A 14,973-nucleotide genomic window follows, 5' to 3' on the forward strand; every position below is an offset into this window, starting at 1 on the left:
TCAGAGCCTGAGGACAGGAGGGGACGCTTCCTGACGGATGTGGGGTCAGAGAAGGGGCGGAAATGGCCACGACAGCTGCTGAACATCTGGAATCACAGAATTACCCAGCGCCCTCAAGGATGTTGGGTTGGGGGGGGGTGTGGTACATGCCCAGGCCCTCTTCCTGCCTCCCTGCAGGCCGGGCTCAGCTTCTCCTCACACTGTGCATCCATCGTCAGGGTCAAGTCCGGGTTGGGGTCAAGAGGCCTGCAGCTGGTCTGATGGGGGCTGAGTTCCCTGAGCTCCGTCCCCTGGGCGGTGCACCGTTTCATAGACTCCAGTGCAGGCCATGGCAGGCTCCTGGGATGGTCCTAGAACCCCATGCATGAACTGGGAAGGGTCCCTGCCACCCCTGCTGCCACACCTGGCTGGGCACACTCACAGCCAGGCCTTATCCCTGCTACCACTGGAACACCCGGCACAGGTTTGGTGGCTGGTGAGTGCTTAATTCTTGTTTTGTTCTTCAGCATGCAGTGAGACAGGATATCTCGGGCCCTCCCTGGCACCCAGAAATGTTGTCCTGATGTGCCCTTTCACACCTTTCCTCTTTGCCTACAAACGTCCACAACGTAAGTCCTGACTAGGGTGGTCATTTTATTATTTGCACCCCAGCTGCCATGAGCCCCCCTGGTGCCTGCCGGAACGGAAGGGGTGTGTGTGCCCAAGGCCAGGAGATCTGGTGGAATTGCTTTTCCAAAAGCGCGTGCTGGCCTGAGTCCTGCGTGGGTGCTGGTCCAGCCGCAAACGGATCAGCTGGTGCTTTTTGTACCTGTGGTCCATAGTTGAATGCATGTTGACTGATCCCGACCTGCTGACAAGGCCGGCACCAGAAGCCCTTCCCGCGGCAGGCGATCCGCCCCACTTTTTGCTCCCTGCCCCTTGGAGACCCCTCACCTGTGCGACCGCGCCAGGCGCTGGGTGGTGGCCATCTAGAAACCACGGCCTGGATCTCAGAGAGCAGCCCCGGCTCTGGTGTGCAGAGGGGTGAGAGGAAGGGAGGAGCGCACGGAAAGGGTGGGCGCCCCTCCGCCAGAAAGTCCGGTCTCGGGGTCCGCCGCGTTCCTCGCCCGTGTGGGACTCCAAACACCCGCACTGGGGAGGGAAAGGGGCGCCGTCCAGGGTCCAGACAGGCGCCCAGCTCGAGCCGGCAGCGCCCATTGCGAGCCCGCGTTCCCGGAGGAGCCTCTCCTGGCAACGCTCTGACTCCCCAGGGGGCGGGCGAGGGGGGCGCACCTCTCCTGGTCCCTCCACGTTGTGGAACCATCCACTGTTCTGAGAAGATGGTGCGGCCGCGTGGAAGGTGGAAGGTGTCACCGAAGGGGCAGACCGCACGGCCGCCCTGGGGAGACGGGAGGGGGCCTGGAGCCGCCGCCCAGGGGCGGGGCGGGCATTTCTGCGTAGCCCCTCCCAGTACCCGGGTCGGCCGTCACCCCGAAAGAGGAAAGCGGTGGGTGGGGGTCCCGTAGGGCCGATGTGGGGGGAGGGGGTGACCTCCAGGCCTGCCTGCCCGGCGGCGTGGGCTGACAGCTGCCTGGCGCAGGGTTTGAGGCTCAGGAGTGGGGCTCCTGCTTGACCCTGAGTCGGGGGAGCCCGGGCCCTGCGGCTGCGCAGGGTGGATGGGGTGGGGGCTGGGGTGAGGGGAGAGCCGTCGCGGACGGGGAGGGACTCTGCAAGGCCACCGCGGACCTCGACGGGGACAGGACGAAGGGCCAGGATCCCCTCTGCCCCGCGGGGGTCCCAGCTGGAGGAGCCGCTGTCCTTGGGCCCCACCGCCGGCACCTCCCGAACTTGCGCTGAGCGGATCTAGGTTACAGCCATCGCGGCTCCTTCTACGTCTCCTGCACAGATTAAAAACGGCAACTGTCCCGGAGCCGACCCCAGGGGACCCCGAAAGCTCCCTCCCCCACCCCCTGGCTCACAGGCACGCTCTGTTCTCGGCGTCGGCTGAGCTCTGGGCGGCTGCTCTCAGCCCTGCGCCCCCACCGCTGGGGATCTGGCGCGAGGTCCAGCCCACCTCCGCGGCGGTGGGAGCCGGGTCACTCCAGGGCGGGCCCAGACAGGCAAGCCCTTCTTTCCTCTGTCCCTGCCCCTCCCGGCTGCCCCGGGTCTTCAGGCAAAAAAGAGTGGAGAGAGAAGGGAGGAGGTAAGGGAAGAAAAGGAAGCCTCACCCCAGCCTGGGACCTGAGGGCCGGGAGGGGTGCCCCACCTCGGCTCCTGTGGTTTCTCTAATGGGGTGCACCCCAGGGTGACCCCACGTGGACCCCCACATCATGCCGATGAGAAAACATCACCACCCCATGGGGCCCCTGCACCAGGACAGGCTCTGGGGACCAGGAAAGTATCAGGGCTTTGGGTCTGAGCCCACCCAGGAAGTCTGTGAGGGGGGAGGAGGAAGCAAAGGAGAGAGCCCATTACGCCCCCTTCAGGCCTCCACCCTGCTGGAGACCCACGCTGACCGCAGGGCTGCCCACCCTGGCTGCTTTGAAGCTGCTGGAGCCGACTCAGCTGCCAGGAGCTGGTGCTCACCCGGCCCCTCTGCTGGCTGCGTGGGAGCTGAGGAGTGACCACAGGGCCGCCAGCCGTCTTTGAAGTGCAGGGGTGAGGCTGCAGGAAGTGGGCAGTAGCCCACCCAGGCCCTGGGCCCACCCCACAGGAGGCCTTGTGCTCACCACCTTGGCTGCCCAGGTGTGTAGGGGGTGGGGACTTGAGTGGGAGAAAGGAAGGGGCTGCCAGGCGACTGTGTCCGCAGCCTCTGGGGCCCAACCCCAGCCCTCGTTTTGCCCAGGCTCCTGCGGGTGAGGCAGTGGGGCCAGGATTTGGTCCCTCTCCCTCAGCTAAAAATAGCAGCCTGGGCTGTGTGGAAAGCCCCAGGTCCGGTGGGGGGAGGAAGCAGCAGGGCCACTGCCTGGGGTGGGGAGGAGGGAGGCCCGGCAGGAAATGCCTGTGCCCTGCCCACTCCCCCAGCAAAGTCTGGGGTCAGCGGGCACAGTCCCCTGGAAAGTCCCAGGGGTGCCTTGGGACCTACACAGGGCAGGAACCTCCTGATCCCTCAGGCTGGGCCCTGCCCAGCTGACCCCTCCTGGGCCTGGGCTGGTCTCCTGCCATGGACACAAGGAGGACAGGATGAAGGTAGTCCTTTCTCCCTCAGTCATCCCCTGCACAGATGACCTGAACTGTCTGACCCTCCATTCTCTCCCTTTGCCATCCCAACAAGAATCGCAGTCACTGAAGCCTGCCGCGGGGCCAGGCCGGGCTGAGCACCAGTGTCTGTCCCTCCCCAGGGTGCTTGCTGAGCATAAGCAGGGTCTTACCCAAGGGAGGGCTTTTCAGGAAACAAACCCAGCAGCCCTCAACCTGGAGGTGGGGAGGGCAGGAGAGGGGCCAGTAGCTGAGAACAGAAAGATGGGTAGGAATTAGATTGTGGGGAGGCGGCCTGACCCCGGGGGAGGCGCTGGCGAAGAAGGGAACTTGGCCTCTTGGAGGAATAAGAACCAGGCTGGAAGCTGGGGGCACCGAGGGGGGTGGGCAGGAATGAGGCTGCAGATGGGGTAAGGCTTTGTAGATGGGTGAGCAAGTTGAAAGAAAGCTACTTCTCAGAAACCAGAAAGACTTTTAGCAAGAAAGTTCCAGACTCACGTTTGCATTTCAGAGAAATCACTGCCTCCTGGCGGAAGAGCGGGTGGGGAGTGTTAAGGCTGGAGGGAAGGCTCCAGAAGGCAGAAGAGCTGTGCCCGCACAGGTCGCCCTCGCTTCCAGGTGTGGGAGCAGCACTGCAGAGTGGCCCTGGAGGAACATGGGGGACCTGGGGTGTCGAGGGTCCACTCCAGGGGAGGCTTTCTGGTGGCACCAGTCTTCCTGGGGTGACTTTCCCGGCAGTGAGCAGTGGCTTAGGTATTGGCAGGAGAAAGTGGGTGGTTGGGGTTTCTCCAAGTGATGCCATGAGAGGGCAGAAATGCTCATACTTCCTGTATATTTGAAAGAAAAAAATGAAATCTAAACTGGGTAAGAAGGAAGCCAAAGAGAGGGGAAGGCTGCGTGTTGGGAGAAAAAAGGGTTGTTCCTGGAGCCGGGGGCTTTGGTGAGGTGCCACAGCTCTGGGCAAGCTGAGGGCTGTGGCCACAGAGGGAGAAGGTGGAAACCATTTCCAAGTAGGTGTGGGTTTTCAGGACAGTGCGCTCCGAGATGTGACGGAGTGGGTGGCTGCATATCTCCAAGGTAAAGAGGAGGAGGCATTTGAAGAGGGGCCCACATGATGTCTCCCAGTGAGTGTAGAATGTTGGTGAGGCAGGAGAGTAAGCAGCTAGGAAAATTCCTGGGCAAGCGACTGAGGAAACTGAGACAAGAAAATTTAACAAGGCTAAATCGTTTGGGGGAACTTGCAGCCAGCTTGTGAATCGAAAGACCTTATCTTTCCCCAAACAAGGGCTCTTGAGAGCAAATGGTTTATACCCTCCTCCCTAACCTGATAATACATAGCTTCCATCACCCTGGCCTGGGAAAGAGAACAAAGACCCACTTAATGCGACTTCTGCCAGCTACACCCAAGGACAGGTGAAGTCTGGGGACAAATAAACACTCCAAAAGCATTTGGATGGTATCACTTGAGGGGAGAACGTTAGGCAGGATGGACAGCTGCTGGGGCAAGAAGAGAAGGGGAAAAAATGGGGGAGTTTATCTCACCCACTGAACAAAGAAGTCAAGCAGTCTTAGGACTTGCCACAGTAAAATCACCAGATGTTCTCTAAATTCTGGGGAAAGCTGCAACAGTCTAAAAGGGGGACCTTGGCCCTAGCCGGTTTGGCTCAGTGGGTAGAGCGTCGGCCTGCGGACTGAAGGGTCCCAGGTTTGATTCCGGTCAAGGGCATGTGCCTTGGTTTCGGCCACATCCCCAGTAGGAGGTGTGCAGGAGGCAGCTGATCGATATTTCATCGATGTTTCTGACTCTCTGTCCCTCTCCCTTCCTCTCTGTAAACAATCAATAAAATATATTAAAAATAAATAAAAGGGGGACCTTGAAACCTATAGGGCTAAAAAGTATATAATCCTTGAACCCCTACCAGGCAGGGCACTCAGACTAGCTGAGTTGCCGGCTTGTGCTTTATGCTGAGTGTATTTTTTTTTTGACAGATAAAAAATTGTTTTTACTTAAAAATATAAAGCTGGCCTTACTCCTCCTAATTGCTCCCACCCCCAGTTATCCCCACAAGAACTATAGAAAGTGGGTGAGGGCATGTGCACAGCTGTCTCAGGCTAACAGTTCCAGTTCTTTCAACCTCTTTCCCCCTTTCATACAAGTAGACACTGGCCCTCTGCTTTTTCGCCAAGATCTCAGAAGTGACACAAGGTGGAGGGAGGGGAAGGGTAGGAAAGAGCCGTCTGTCGCCATTCTCCATTTCCGTCACCGTAGACTGAACAGGTTGTCTGGACACTGAGCGAAAGATCTTGTCCACAAAACCAAGTAATAGGGACAGTGCCTCTCTGTACCTAAATCAGAAAGATGTGAAGGTCCAAGGTGCTGTTTAGGGTCCCTACTCAGTAGATAGCCTCATCCACATTGTCATCACTGTCAGCCCCAAAGTCCTCTCCATTGTCGAAATATGACCTGATGTAATCAGTTCCCTCTCCGTGTTCTTCATCGTACTCCTCTTCCTTCTCCTCCTTCTCAGCTTCCTCTGAAGTTGCTTCTTCCACCTCCTTCTCCAGGGTCTCTAGTCTCTGTACTGCTTCCTCTATATTCTGTGGTCTTGGAGGGTCTCTTTGGATGTAGAATGGTGGTCCGCTCCTGTAGCTTCCTCACTAGGATCCTTAGCTCCTGGGGCAGACATCGCCAATCAGGGTTCCAGTTGATGGCACTGTCAGTCGGCCCTGACATCTGATATTTGTCTGAGTAACGCTCCACACCTCCCCTGGGCACAGCTGGCCAGATGAAGTAGGGGAGCTGTCTCATGGCTCCTTGCAGCTCCGGCTTCAGCGCCAGGACATACTCCCCTTCTCCCAAGGGCAGAGGCATGGGGCGGAACTGTTGGGGGGAGAGGGGGAGAGTGGAGAAGGCTGCAGTGTGGGTGAGGGCAGAGCATCCCCCTTCCCAATGCCCACGGCCTCCATGTTGAAGGTCAGCTGGCCATGGCCCCGCCCCCGCCCTGGCTGGCTGTGGTGGAAGAGGCCTGGGTATTTCAGAGATCCAATGAGAACCCCCTGCCGCCCCTCCCCCACGCGAAGCCGAGGCTGCAGCTAACCTGGAATCTGCCGAGTGTGTTCTTAATAAATTCACTCGCCTTGCTTCAGCACTGCTTTCTGTCACTCATCTGAATTCTTTCTCGTAGGTGTGACAAGAGCCAAGGAGGGGAGGAGCCCTCACTGACTCAGGCAGCTCCTGGGTAACATTGGTACCTGAAATCTCCAAAAAGGGACAAAGGAGGCCTCCCAGCCTTCACCATTACAGATGCCCATGTCCATCATGGCAGCACCTCCCCAGCATCCCCATTCTGCTCATCACCTCGCTACCTCAGTTCCCCATCAGTATCACCCAAGTCCACCATCAGAGGCACCACCATCCTTCACTCATTCACCAGTGGACAGATATCTGTCAAGAATATATCTCCATGAGGAATCCTGTGTTATAGTAATCATTATGGTACTTAATGGTAGGACCTTAGAATGTAAGACTTAAAGCGTGTAACCCTGTGTGGACCGTTATAGTCATTATTATAGTGCCTAATGTTAGATATAGGAATACTGTGTGAGACCCAAGAATGCACCCTTGTAACCCCACTAGTACTGGTAAACAACCTATCTGATGGGAACGCCCAAAGCCTGTACACATCCATAGATTAGCAGACCCCGGGTGGATCCACACATGGCAGCCGCTGATAACACACACACCAACAAAGACCACACCTACAGAGGGGTATATAATCAGACAGTCTGATCGACCCAGCAGTGCACAGCTCTCCTGTCGCCAGAGCGTGAGGACCTGTGTGTGCTCATGTCTCGGTTTCCAGCACGAAACTCTGCCCAATTAACTGTCGACCGAGGAAAGAGCCAGCAGCCAAAGGCGCCGTCTACCCCTTTGTGTGTGTCAGCAAGCATCGCTGGGTGGATCCTTCCCAGCATCTGAGACCCGTCAGGAACTGGTAAATAAACCCCCTGTGTGCTTGCATCTAACCTGTTTGTCTGTGTGTAATTTCTCCGGCTCGGCTCAGATCTCGGTGCTGTTTCTGTGAAAGTGTCTGACCAGAAGGTATTGGTGCAAGCCTCAAGCAGATGGTCCAGACCACCTGTGCATGTCCCGCTTAGTGCAGCACCTATATGGGAACCCCCCCGCACCTCGACATAGGTGACGGGCCTTAAATATATAAAAAATAGAAGCTATTTGGGACATCCTGTTGGGCTGTGGTCATGGCAACAAGCAACACAGGTGAGGACCTGCCCTTGGGGAACTCACAGTGGCGGGGAGACCGAAGACAAACATGTGAAAAGATTTAGAAAACATGAAGCACAATGGACGACACAGCAGCCCCACTGCTGGGCTTTCCCCCAAAGGTGTGGACACTCACACCCAGAGCTGCCCTGAAACCTGCGCCAGCTGCAGGAGTCCTGACGGCCCCAGGTGGGAAACACCCGTGTCCATGCCCTGGCGAAGGGACCAACAGACGGGCTGCTACAGGATGGCAAGAAAGGAGCGAACGACTCACAAAGAGCACTGCAACAGCCTCGGGCCGCCAGGCGCTGTGCGGCTTCAGGTACGGGAAGTCCTGGAGAAGACCCCTGTGACAGCACACCGGGTCGGCAGGGCCCAGAGCAGCCGTGGGCAAACTACGGCCGCAGGCCGGATCCGCCCGTTTGAAATGAATAAAACTATTGAAAAAAAGACCGTACCCTTTTATGTAATGATGTTTACTTTGAATTTATATTAGTTCACACAAACACTCCATCCATGCTTTTGTTCCGGCCTCCGGGCCAGTTTAAGAACCCATTGTGGCCCTCGAGTCCCAGAGGATGAGCTTTGTGGCTCCGCAGCTTTTGGGGTGATAGGAGTGGTCTGTGTCACAAGAGGGGTGATTACATAACTTATACATTTGTCAAAACTCATCAAATTATATGTTTGAAATTGGTGAATTCATTGTATGTAAATTATACTTCAACAAAGCTTGACTTTTAAGAAGACATAAAGCAGGGGTCCTCACACTTTTTAAACAGGGGGCCAGTTCACTGTCCCTCAGACCGCTGGAGGGCCGGACTATAGTTTAAAAAAAAACTATGAACAAATTCCTATACACACTGCACATATCTTATTTTGAAGTAAAAAAACAAAACGGGAACAAATACAATATTTGTACTTGCGTGTGGCCCGCGGGCCGTAGTTTGAGGACCCCTGACATAAAGCCTGGGAGGAGCCATAAAACACATGAGGTGACAGGGAGGAGGCAAGGGCTGGGAGGGGGGAGGGCTGGGTTTGGGTGGTTGGCTTCTTGGCGGAGGTGCCATTCTCTTGGGTGGGCACCCGGGAGTGGACTTGATGGTTGTGTGGTAACTAACTATGCTTACCATTCCCTTTGGTAATTTCAACTTTAGGTGAACAGAGGCAAATCCAGACTTGGGCTGTGTGCTGAGGTGGTTCCTTTTCACAGGCTGTTTTAGGTGAGACATTACTTCCTGCGCAGGTCACTAGAACAGGTCAGCAGAAGCTCCAGCAAATGACCAGCGGGCACTTGTGTTGGCCATGAGACTGGTGTGGGAGGAGGGAGGGACTCTGCAGTCTCCCCGAGCACGCAGGGTGCTCTGGTCTGGAGCTAGCAGTCACCAGCCGCAGACCTGGCTGCCCGGGTGTGGCAACCGCAGGAAGTCCTCTGACTGCAGCCTTCAAGCATCTCCTGGACCCTCACTCCCAGACCAGTGAGCACATGGTCAGCTAGTCTTGGCCAGTGGTCCTGGCCCAGGAAAGGCCAGGCTCTGTGGCTCTCCATAGGAGAGGTGCAGGAGCAAGGGGTCCCCATGGCCTTCCCCAGCTAGACTGTCCCTGGGTTCCTGTCCTGAGTGAGGGAGGGCCAAGATCAGGCTGAGGCCTACCCCCTAGAGCAGGGTGCCCAGGATTCACCTGAGGAGCGGGCTCCCAGCAGGAGGTAAAGGCAAGCCTACGAGTGGAGGTTCCCCAGGTTGTGTGACCGTGTCTCTCCCATGCTCTCCTGGGGCTGGTGCCACTGGGGTGAGTGTGTGGGTGCTCCACACCCTGGCTGGCCAAGGTGGGGCCTCGGGGGGGTCAGGGTATCTCATTGGCACTGGCTTTGCTGTCCTCCAAGTCACTGCTCAGTCACTTAGGCTGGCTGAGGGGCTGGTCCATCTTGGAAGTGGTAAGCCCCAGGCCCCACTGACCTTTTCCCCCTGTGGCCTTGACTGGGGCTGGAACCTCCGGCCTGGCGTCCTGTGTCCTGCCAAGAGGATGTCCTGTCCTCCAGGCCGGCTCCCCACCCTCCTCCATCCCTGGGGCCTCCAGGGTGGATGTGCGGGTGTGGGTGTGGAGGGGAGTTGGACGTCAGCCGGCCGCCCTTACCACTGGGTCCTGAGCTCCCTCCACTCCCCAGCTCCCTCCACCCCCTGGGCCCGGATGCAGGGGACAGAGGCCCCAGCCCAGCACCTGGGGTTTTTCCAGGGCAGTGGGGTGGGGGCTAGCTGCTCCACCAAACAAAGGCTGGGGGAGGAGAGGGGAAGTGGGGTGCAGGGAAAGGAAGGGCATGCCCCGAGGCACCTCTCCACAAACTGCCTCCCTGTCTCTCCCGGGTTTCCAGTCCTGAGCCTGTGAGTGAGCATGTGAGGGAGAGGGGTGGGACTCAGTTCAGCTCTAGCCCTGCCCCTCATCATGGGGTCTTAGGTGGGAAGGAAGCTGAGGGACCCCATGTGGGCTGCAGGGAAATTTCACTGGTTCTTGGGGAGCAGGACAGAGGGGGCTGAGTACCTCCAACTGTGGGCCCTTCCCCACATCAATCTATGAACCGGACCTGAGGGTCCTCCTACCGCCCCAGCTGGTGGCCTTTGGACACCTGTGGGTGTGTGTCTGCCCGTGTGTTGTGTGTCTCCAGGGCTAGGTGCCTGGGGAGGGCTGAGTGCATGTCTGTCTGCGTGTCTTCTGAATCTGTGTGTCTGGCATGTTGCCTGCGCCTGCCAACGAGTGTGTTAGAATCTGTACCGGGCGTGTGTCTGAGTCCTGGGGATCTGTGTGGCTTCTGTGTATGTCTCTACATGTGGGATGGAGTGCTGTTTCCCCTCTAGTGTCAAGAATGACCAGTCCCCCCAGAAAGCCTGGCCCCCAGGAGGGGGGGACAGGAAGGCAGCTGCTGGCCCCCCTTTGTCCACCTTCTGTGCAGGCAGCTCAGCTGAGTTAAAAATAACCCCAGGGCCTCTGGAAGAGGAAGGGGTAGAGGAAGGGGTCGAGGCCGGAGGGAGGGGGCGGGAGGCCCTCCTGGCCAGTGGGTGGTGGGCAGTCTTGTCTGCTGGCTCCAAGGCCAGCAGGCCAGGCTCCAGCAGGGTGAGCGCATCCGCCTGGCCTCATCTGCTTGGCTGCGGATCCCACCCTGTGGCTCCTCTGGCCTAATTTAGAGAGAGGCTGAGGCAGCCCTGGGCAGTCAGCCTGGCCTGCGCCTGCTCCAGCCTCAGTCCCCACAGGTAGGAAGGGCCCCAGAGCCTCACCAGGGGCTGCTGTCTGCTGCCCTCCCTGCCCCCTGCTAACCCCATCAGCCTGCTCCCTGCACGAGGGTCCTGGAGATGCTGGAGGGGAGCAGAGGACCCCGGACACTCGCCTCCCTCCAGGGGGGTCAGTGGAGGGTTTTGTGTAACTGGATTGAAGACCACATACATATGGAAGAGTGCACACCCATTAGGAACATGCTCAGTGAGCATCCGAAACTGAACTTGTCTTGTCACCAGCACCCAGATAAGAAACCAGGAGCACTGCCAGCCCTGGGGGCCCCCTGGGCCCACATCCAAAGGTCGCCACTGTTTGATCCTATTAACTCCTCTGGGGTGGTCTGTCTGGGAAGCAGCTCTGTTCCTCCCCCCGCACCCCCCCCCCCGCCCGTGACACACTGTGGTGTCTGCATGGCGCCGGGAGTCCATGTGGCTCATAGTAGCGGCTGTGATATTCCACGGGTGGCAGGCCACACTTCATTCGCCTGCACTATGGTGATGGGTATGTGGGTTCTTCCAGTTTGGGGTTATTGCAAACGAGGAGGCTTTGAACACTTGAGCATGTGGTTTCAGGTGAAGCTAAGTGCGATGCCAGTGGGCACCCTGTGGTTTTCGCTGGTCATCGGTCCCCTGAGGCTCTGATGGCACCATGGAGTCTCTCAGAAATGCTAGAATTTGCCCATGGTTTCATGGAGTGCCCCCCCCCCCCCCACCCCCGCAAGGGATTCCTGGCATTTGAGCTCCTGCCTACCAGGTCTGTCCAGCTTTTGGGGTCTGTTTGTCCACGGTGGGGCTGGGTCTTGGGCTGGGGTCCCCTAGGGGGGGATGGGCAGCGTATGTGCCCTCCACCAGGCCAGGCACGCCCAGAGCAGGCACTCCAACCCATAGGCCCACACCCACCCTTCCTTCCTCAGGAAAACCTGTGATCTGATAAGACCTCCAGTCTCTGGTTTTCAAAACCACCCAGGCACCAGGACCCTCAGGGGAGGAGGGACTAGAGCCCCACACGGCTGCCTGTAGCAACTGTAGCCGGTAAACCTGGTTCTTGAGGACTCCCTGCCATCCTGATGGCACAGTGCTGACGTGACCCAGGGCAGGGGCTCAGAGCAGCCCTGGACCCTGGCAGGGTCGGTGATGTGAGGTGAGGTGGTCACACCAGGTGGGAAGGTTCCTCCTTCCAGCTCCTTCCACCACTGACCCCCTGGGCAGGACATCCCCTTTTCCCAAGGCCTTGGCCAAGGTCCTGGGCCCCTCCAGTTCCTCACCCTGGATTCCCCCTCCAGCCCTACCTGAGCCTATGGTGACGGTCAGTCACTACGCTACACCCCACACCCTGGGAAGATGCCCTCTCCCAGGCCAGCATGACCTCTCCTCCAGCTGACCTCTCCCGGGGTCTGTCAGCTCTGGGCAGCTCCAGCCCACACCCCCGCAGAAAATGCAGCAGAAAGCCAGAGCCCCTCTCGGTCCGGTCCGCCAGCCCTGCACCCTTCGCCGGCGGCCTCTCTGCCTCTCTTCCTCTCCGGTGTTGGCTACCCTCCTACCCTTCTTAGGACAATAATGCTGACAAAGGGAGCGCCTGGGGCTGCTCTGTGTTGTGCCACTTGCTCAGCCTGCTAAGCTCTATCAGTAGGTTCTTCAGGTGCAAACTGACACTCAGAGGAGTGAGTGACCCCAATCACACAGCTGGTGAGGATCGCAGCCTGGCCAGGCTGGCCCCGAGCCTGCAGAACCAGGACACCAAGGGGGACAGACATGGAGCGGGGGGGGGGGGGGGGGGGGGGGACAAACAGCGCAGGGGTGTGGCCAGCAGCAGGGCTCTAAGTGGGTCCTCTCCGGGACAGGGGTGGGGGTGGCGGGGGCGGGGGGAACAGGGCTGGGAGTGAGGGCTGAGGGACAGAGAGTCACTGGGTGAGGGCGCAGGGCGGGCATTCCAGGTGCAGGAGACAGTAGGAGCGGAGGCCCTGGGGTGGGCGAGGGTCGCTGTACTTGAGTGCTGGCCTGCTGGGCACACAAAGCTGGTGGTGAGCAGAGGCCGAAGTGTGTGCGCTCTCTCATCCCAGCAGGGTGTGCAGGCTTGGAATTTGGGGGTCCTGAGGTCAGCTCAGGAGCAGCTTGGAGGATGGGTGGGGAGGGCATTGAGCAGGCTGGGAGGCAGGGGTGAGGGATGCCCAGCCATCCATGATGGGGGGAGGAAGCAGTTTTCTATTTCATTTCAGATGTTTCCTCCTCCCTTCTGGCTGTGCTGACCTGGAGGGGACCCCGAGGCAGGGCTGTGCTGGCTTCCCTGGGAGGTAGCACCCTAGTTAGGGGTGAGGGCTGACTTCATCCTGAAGCCGCAGGGGGAAGGGAGTGTCCATCCAGGGCTGGTCCCACCTGGGAAGGACTAGAGGTCACCTTGCCCCATCTTTTTGTTGTTGTTGTTGTTAATCTTCACCCAAAGATATTTTTTCCATTGATTTTTAGAGAGAGTGGAACGGTGGGAGACAGAGAGAGAGACAGAGAAACCTCCATTGGATGCCTCCCGCAGGAGCCCCTACCAGGTGGGAGATCGAATCTGCAACCCAGACATGTGACCTTGACTGGGAATTGAACCTGAAACCCTTTGGTGCACAGGCCAATGCTCTTACCACTTGGCACACCGACCAGGACCACCTCACCCATCTTAATGAGGACCCCAAGGCCCAGAGAACAGACCCTGGTACCCACCTTCAGCCGGCCAGGGGAGAGAATCCTGGGAGGGCTGTTGGGGTCAGAGGTTGGGGATCATTGTGAAGGGAGGCCGGGCCAGCTGGGGTCTGGGCCAGGAATCCGAGACCGCATTTCCTCCAGGCCCAGCTGTGGGAGCTGCCTGGGGCCCAAGGGTCCCGAGTGGGCTCTGCCCTGGCCCCTGCCCCAGTGACAGTCTGAAAGCCCCAGTGAGAAGGAGGGAGAGTGCCCGGAGGTCACCCCACTATCAATGACCTCTCTTCACCTCAACACCACTGTCCCAGTGACGGCAGGGAGGGATCCCCTTTGTCATGGGGACCCAGGCCAGCTCCATGCCCTTCCAGGCCTCCCCAACTCACGCTGAACCTGAAGCCCTGGCCTCCCTCCGCACCTGGCACCTGGTGGCCCCCTCCGGCTCCCTGTCCTGAAGACAGTCAGCCACTTCGCTGGGCTTCCCCTCACCTCCTGCGTTTGCTCCTGGCAGGGCCCCTAGGAGCCGTTATTAGGCTGTCTGCCTCCTGTTTTGAAGTCTTCGTTGGTAGCCCTGCTGTCTTCTCGGCCAGTGGCAGCCTGCAGCCTGCTCGCCCGCGTGACGGCCGGGGCCTTGGACGATCCTCAGGGTCTCGGTCCTCCCACCTCCACAGCCAAGGCCCGCACGCCCCTCCAGAAGCTCCTGTCCTCATTCCTGAGGCTTGGGCCCGGCCAGCTCCTGCCCAGAGCCCAGAGCTGGCCTGACTCAGAGGCATGGGCAAAGGCATGCGGGACGCAGCGGCGTGGACACTCCTGCACAAAGCACATTGCGGGAGGCTGGTGGACACCCGACACTGGGGCCTGAGGAGGAGGCTTGAGGTCTTGGTTGATGATTGGTTGGGTTTTGAAGGTTTTGCTTTTGAAAAAGAAACCTTTTCTTTGGCGAGATTTAGATCTGCAGCTGGAGCATTGCCAAGCACAGAGTTCCATGGGCCCCTTCCCGGCGTCAGTCTCCCCACATTGTCTGTCAACACTGAGACCCCCGCATCCACTTTTCTTAGATGAGATTGGATGTTACCAATTTCTCTGTTACTGCCCTTCTGCTCTGAGATGCCACATGGCAGTCCCGTTTCCTGAGGTCCTCTGGGCACATGACCAGAACGCCGGTGAGGAAGACCTGTCAGTAGTTCCCCAGCAAATGTGCCGTCTCCCTCCTCTTCCCAGGATCACACCGGTCTGGCTCTGCGGATATGACCGCCCCCCCCCATGTCCCAGTCCAGCAGCTCTGGACACTGAGGAGCGTGGTGTCCCTTTCACCTGCATGGCTATCGGCAGCGATCAGCAGCTTCTGCAATGTGAGCCCGGCCTGGGGAGCAGCTGTGGCCTCCAGCAGGGACTGAGCCCCGGTCCACTTACCCTGCTCCAGGTTGGTCCCCTGCCGCCTCCCAGTTTCCAGAACCCGCCTGAGATGGAATTACAGCCCCAGGCCCGCACCTGCCATAGGCGGCAGTGTCTTCCGGCTCTGCCTGGCTAGGACCAGCTCGGGTAGGGTGCCTGCTCAGTGCCCAGCAGAAGCAG

At 58.8% G+C, this 14,973-nt stretch overlaps 1 pseudogene across 1 annotated transcript; it reads right to left on the reverse strand.

Moving 5' to 3' along the window:
- Positions 1-5,571: 5,571 nt before the first annotated feature.
- LOC308523091 (DNA-directed RNA polymerase III subunit RPC7-like) lies at positions 5,572-5,986 on the reverse strand (annotated as a pseudogene). Its single transcript has one exon. The product of its transcript is annotated as a DNA-directed RNA polymerase III subunit RPC7-like (transcript).
- Between the last annotated feature and the right edge of the window lie 8,987 nt (positions 5,987-14,973).

This window comes from Myotis nattereri (assembly GCF_964212035.1).
Source record: "Myotis nattereri genome assembly, chromosome: 8".
Classification (NCBI taxonomy): Eukaryota; Metazoa; Chordata; class Mammalia; order Chiroptera; family Vespertilionidae; genus Myotis; species Myotis nattereri.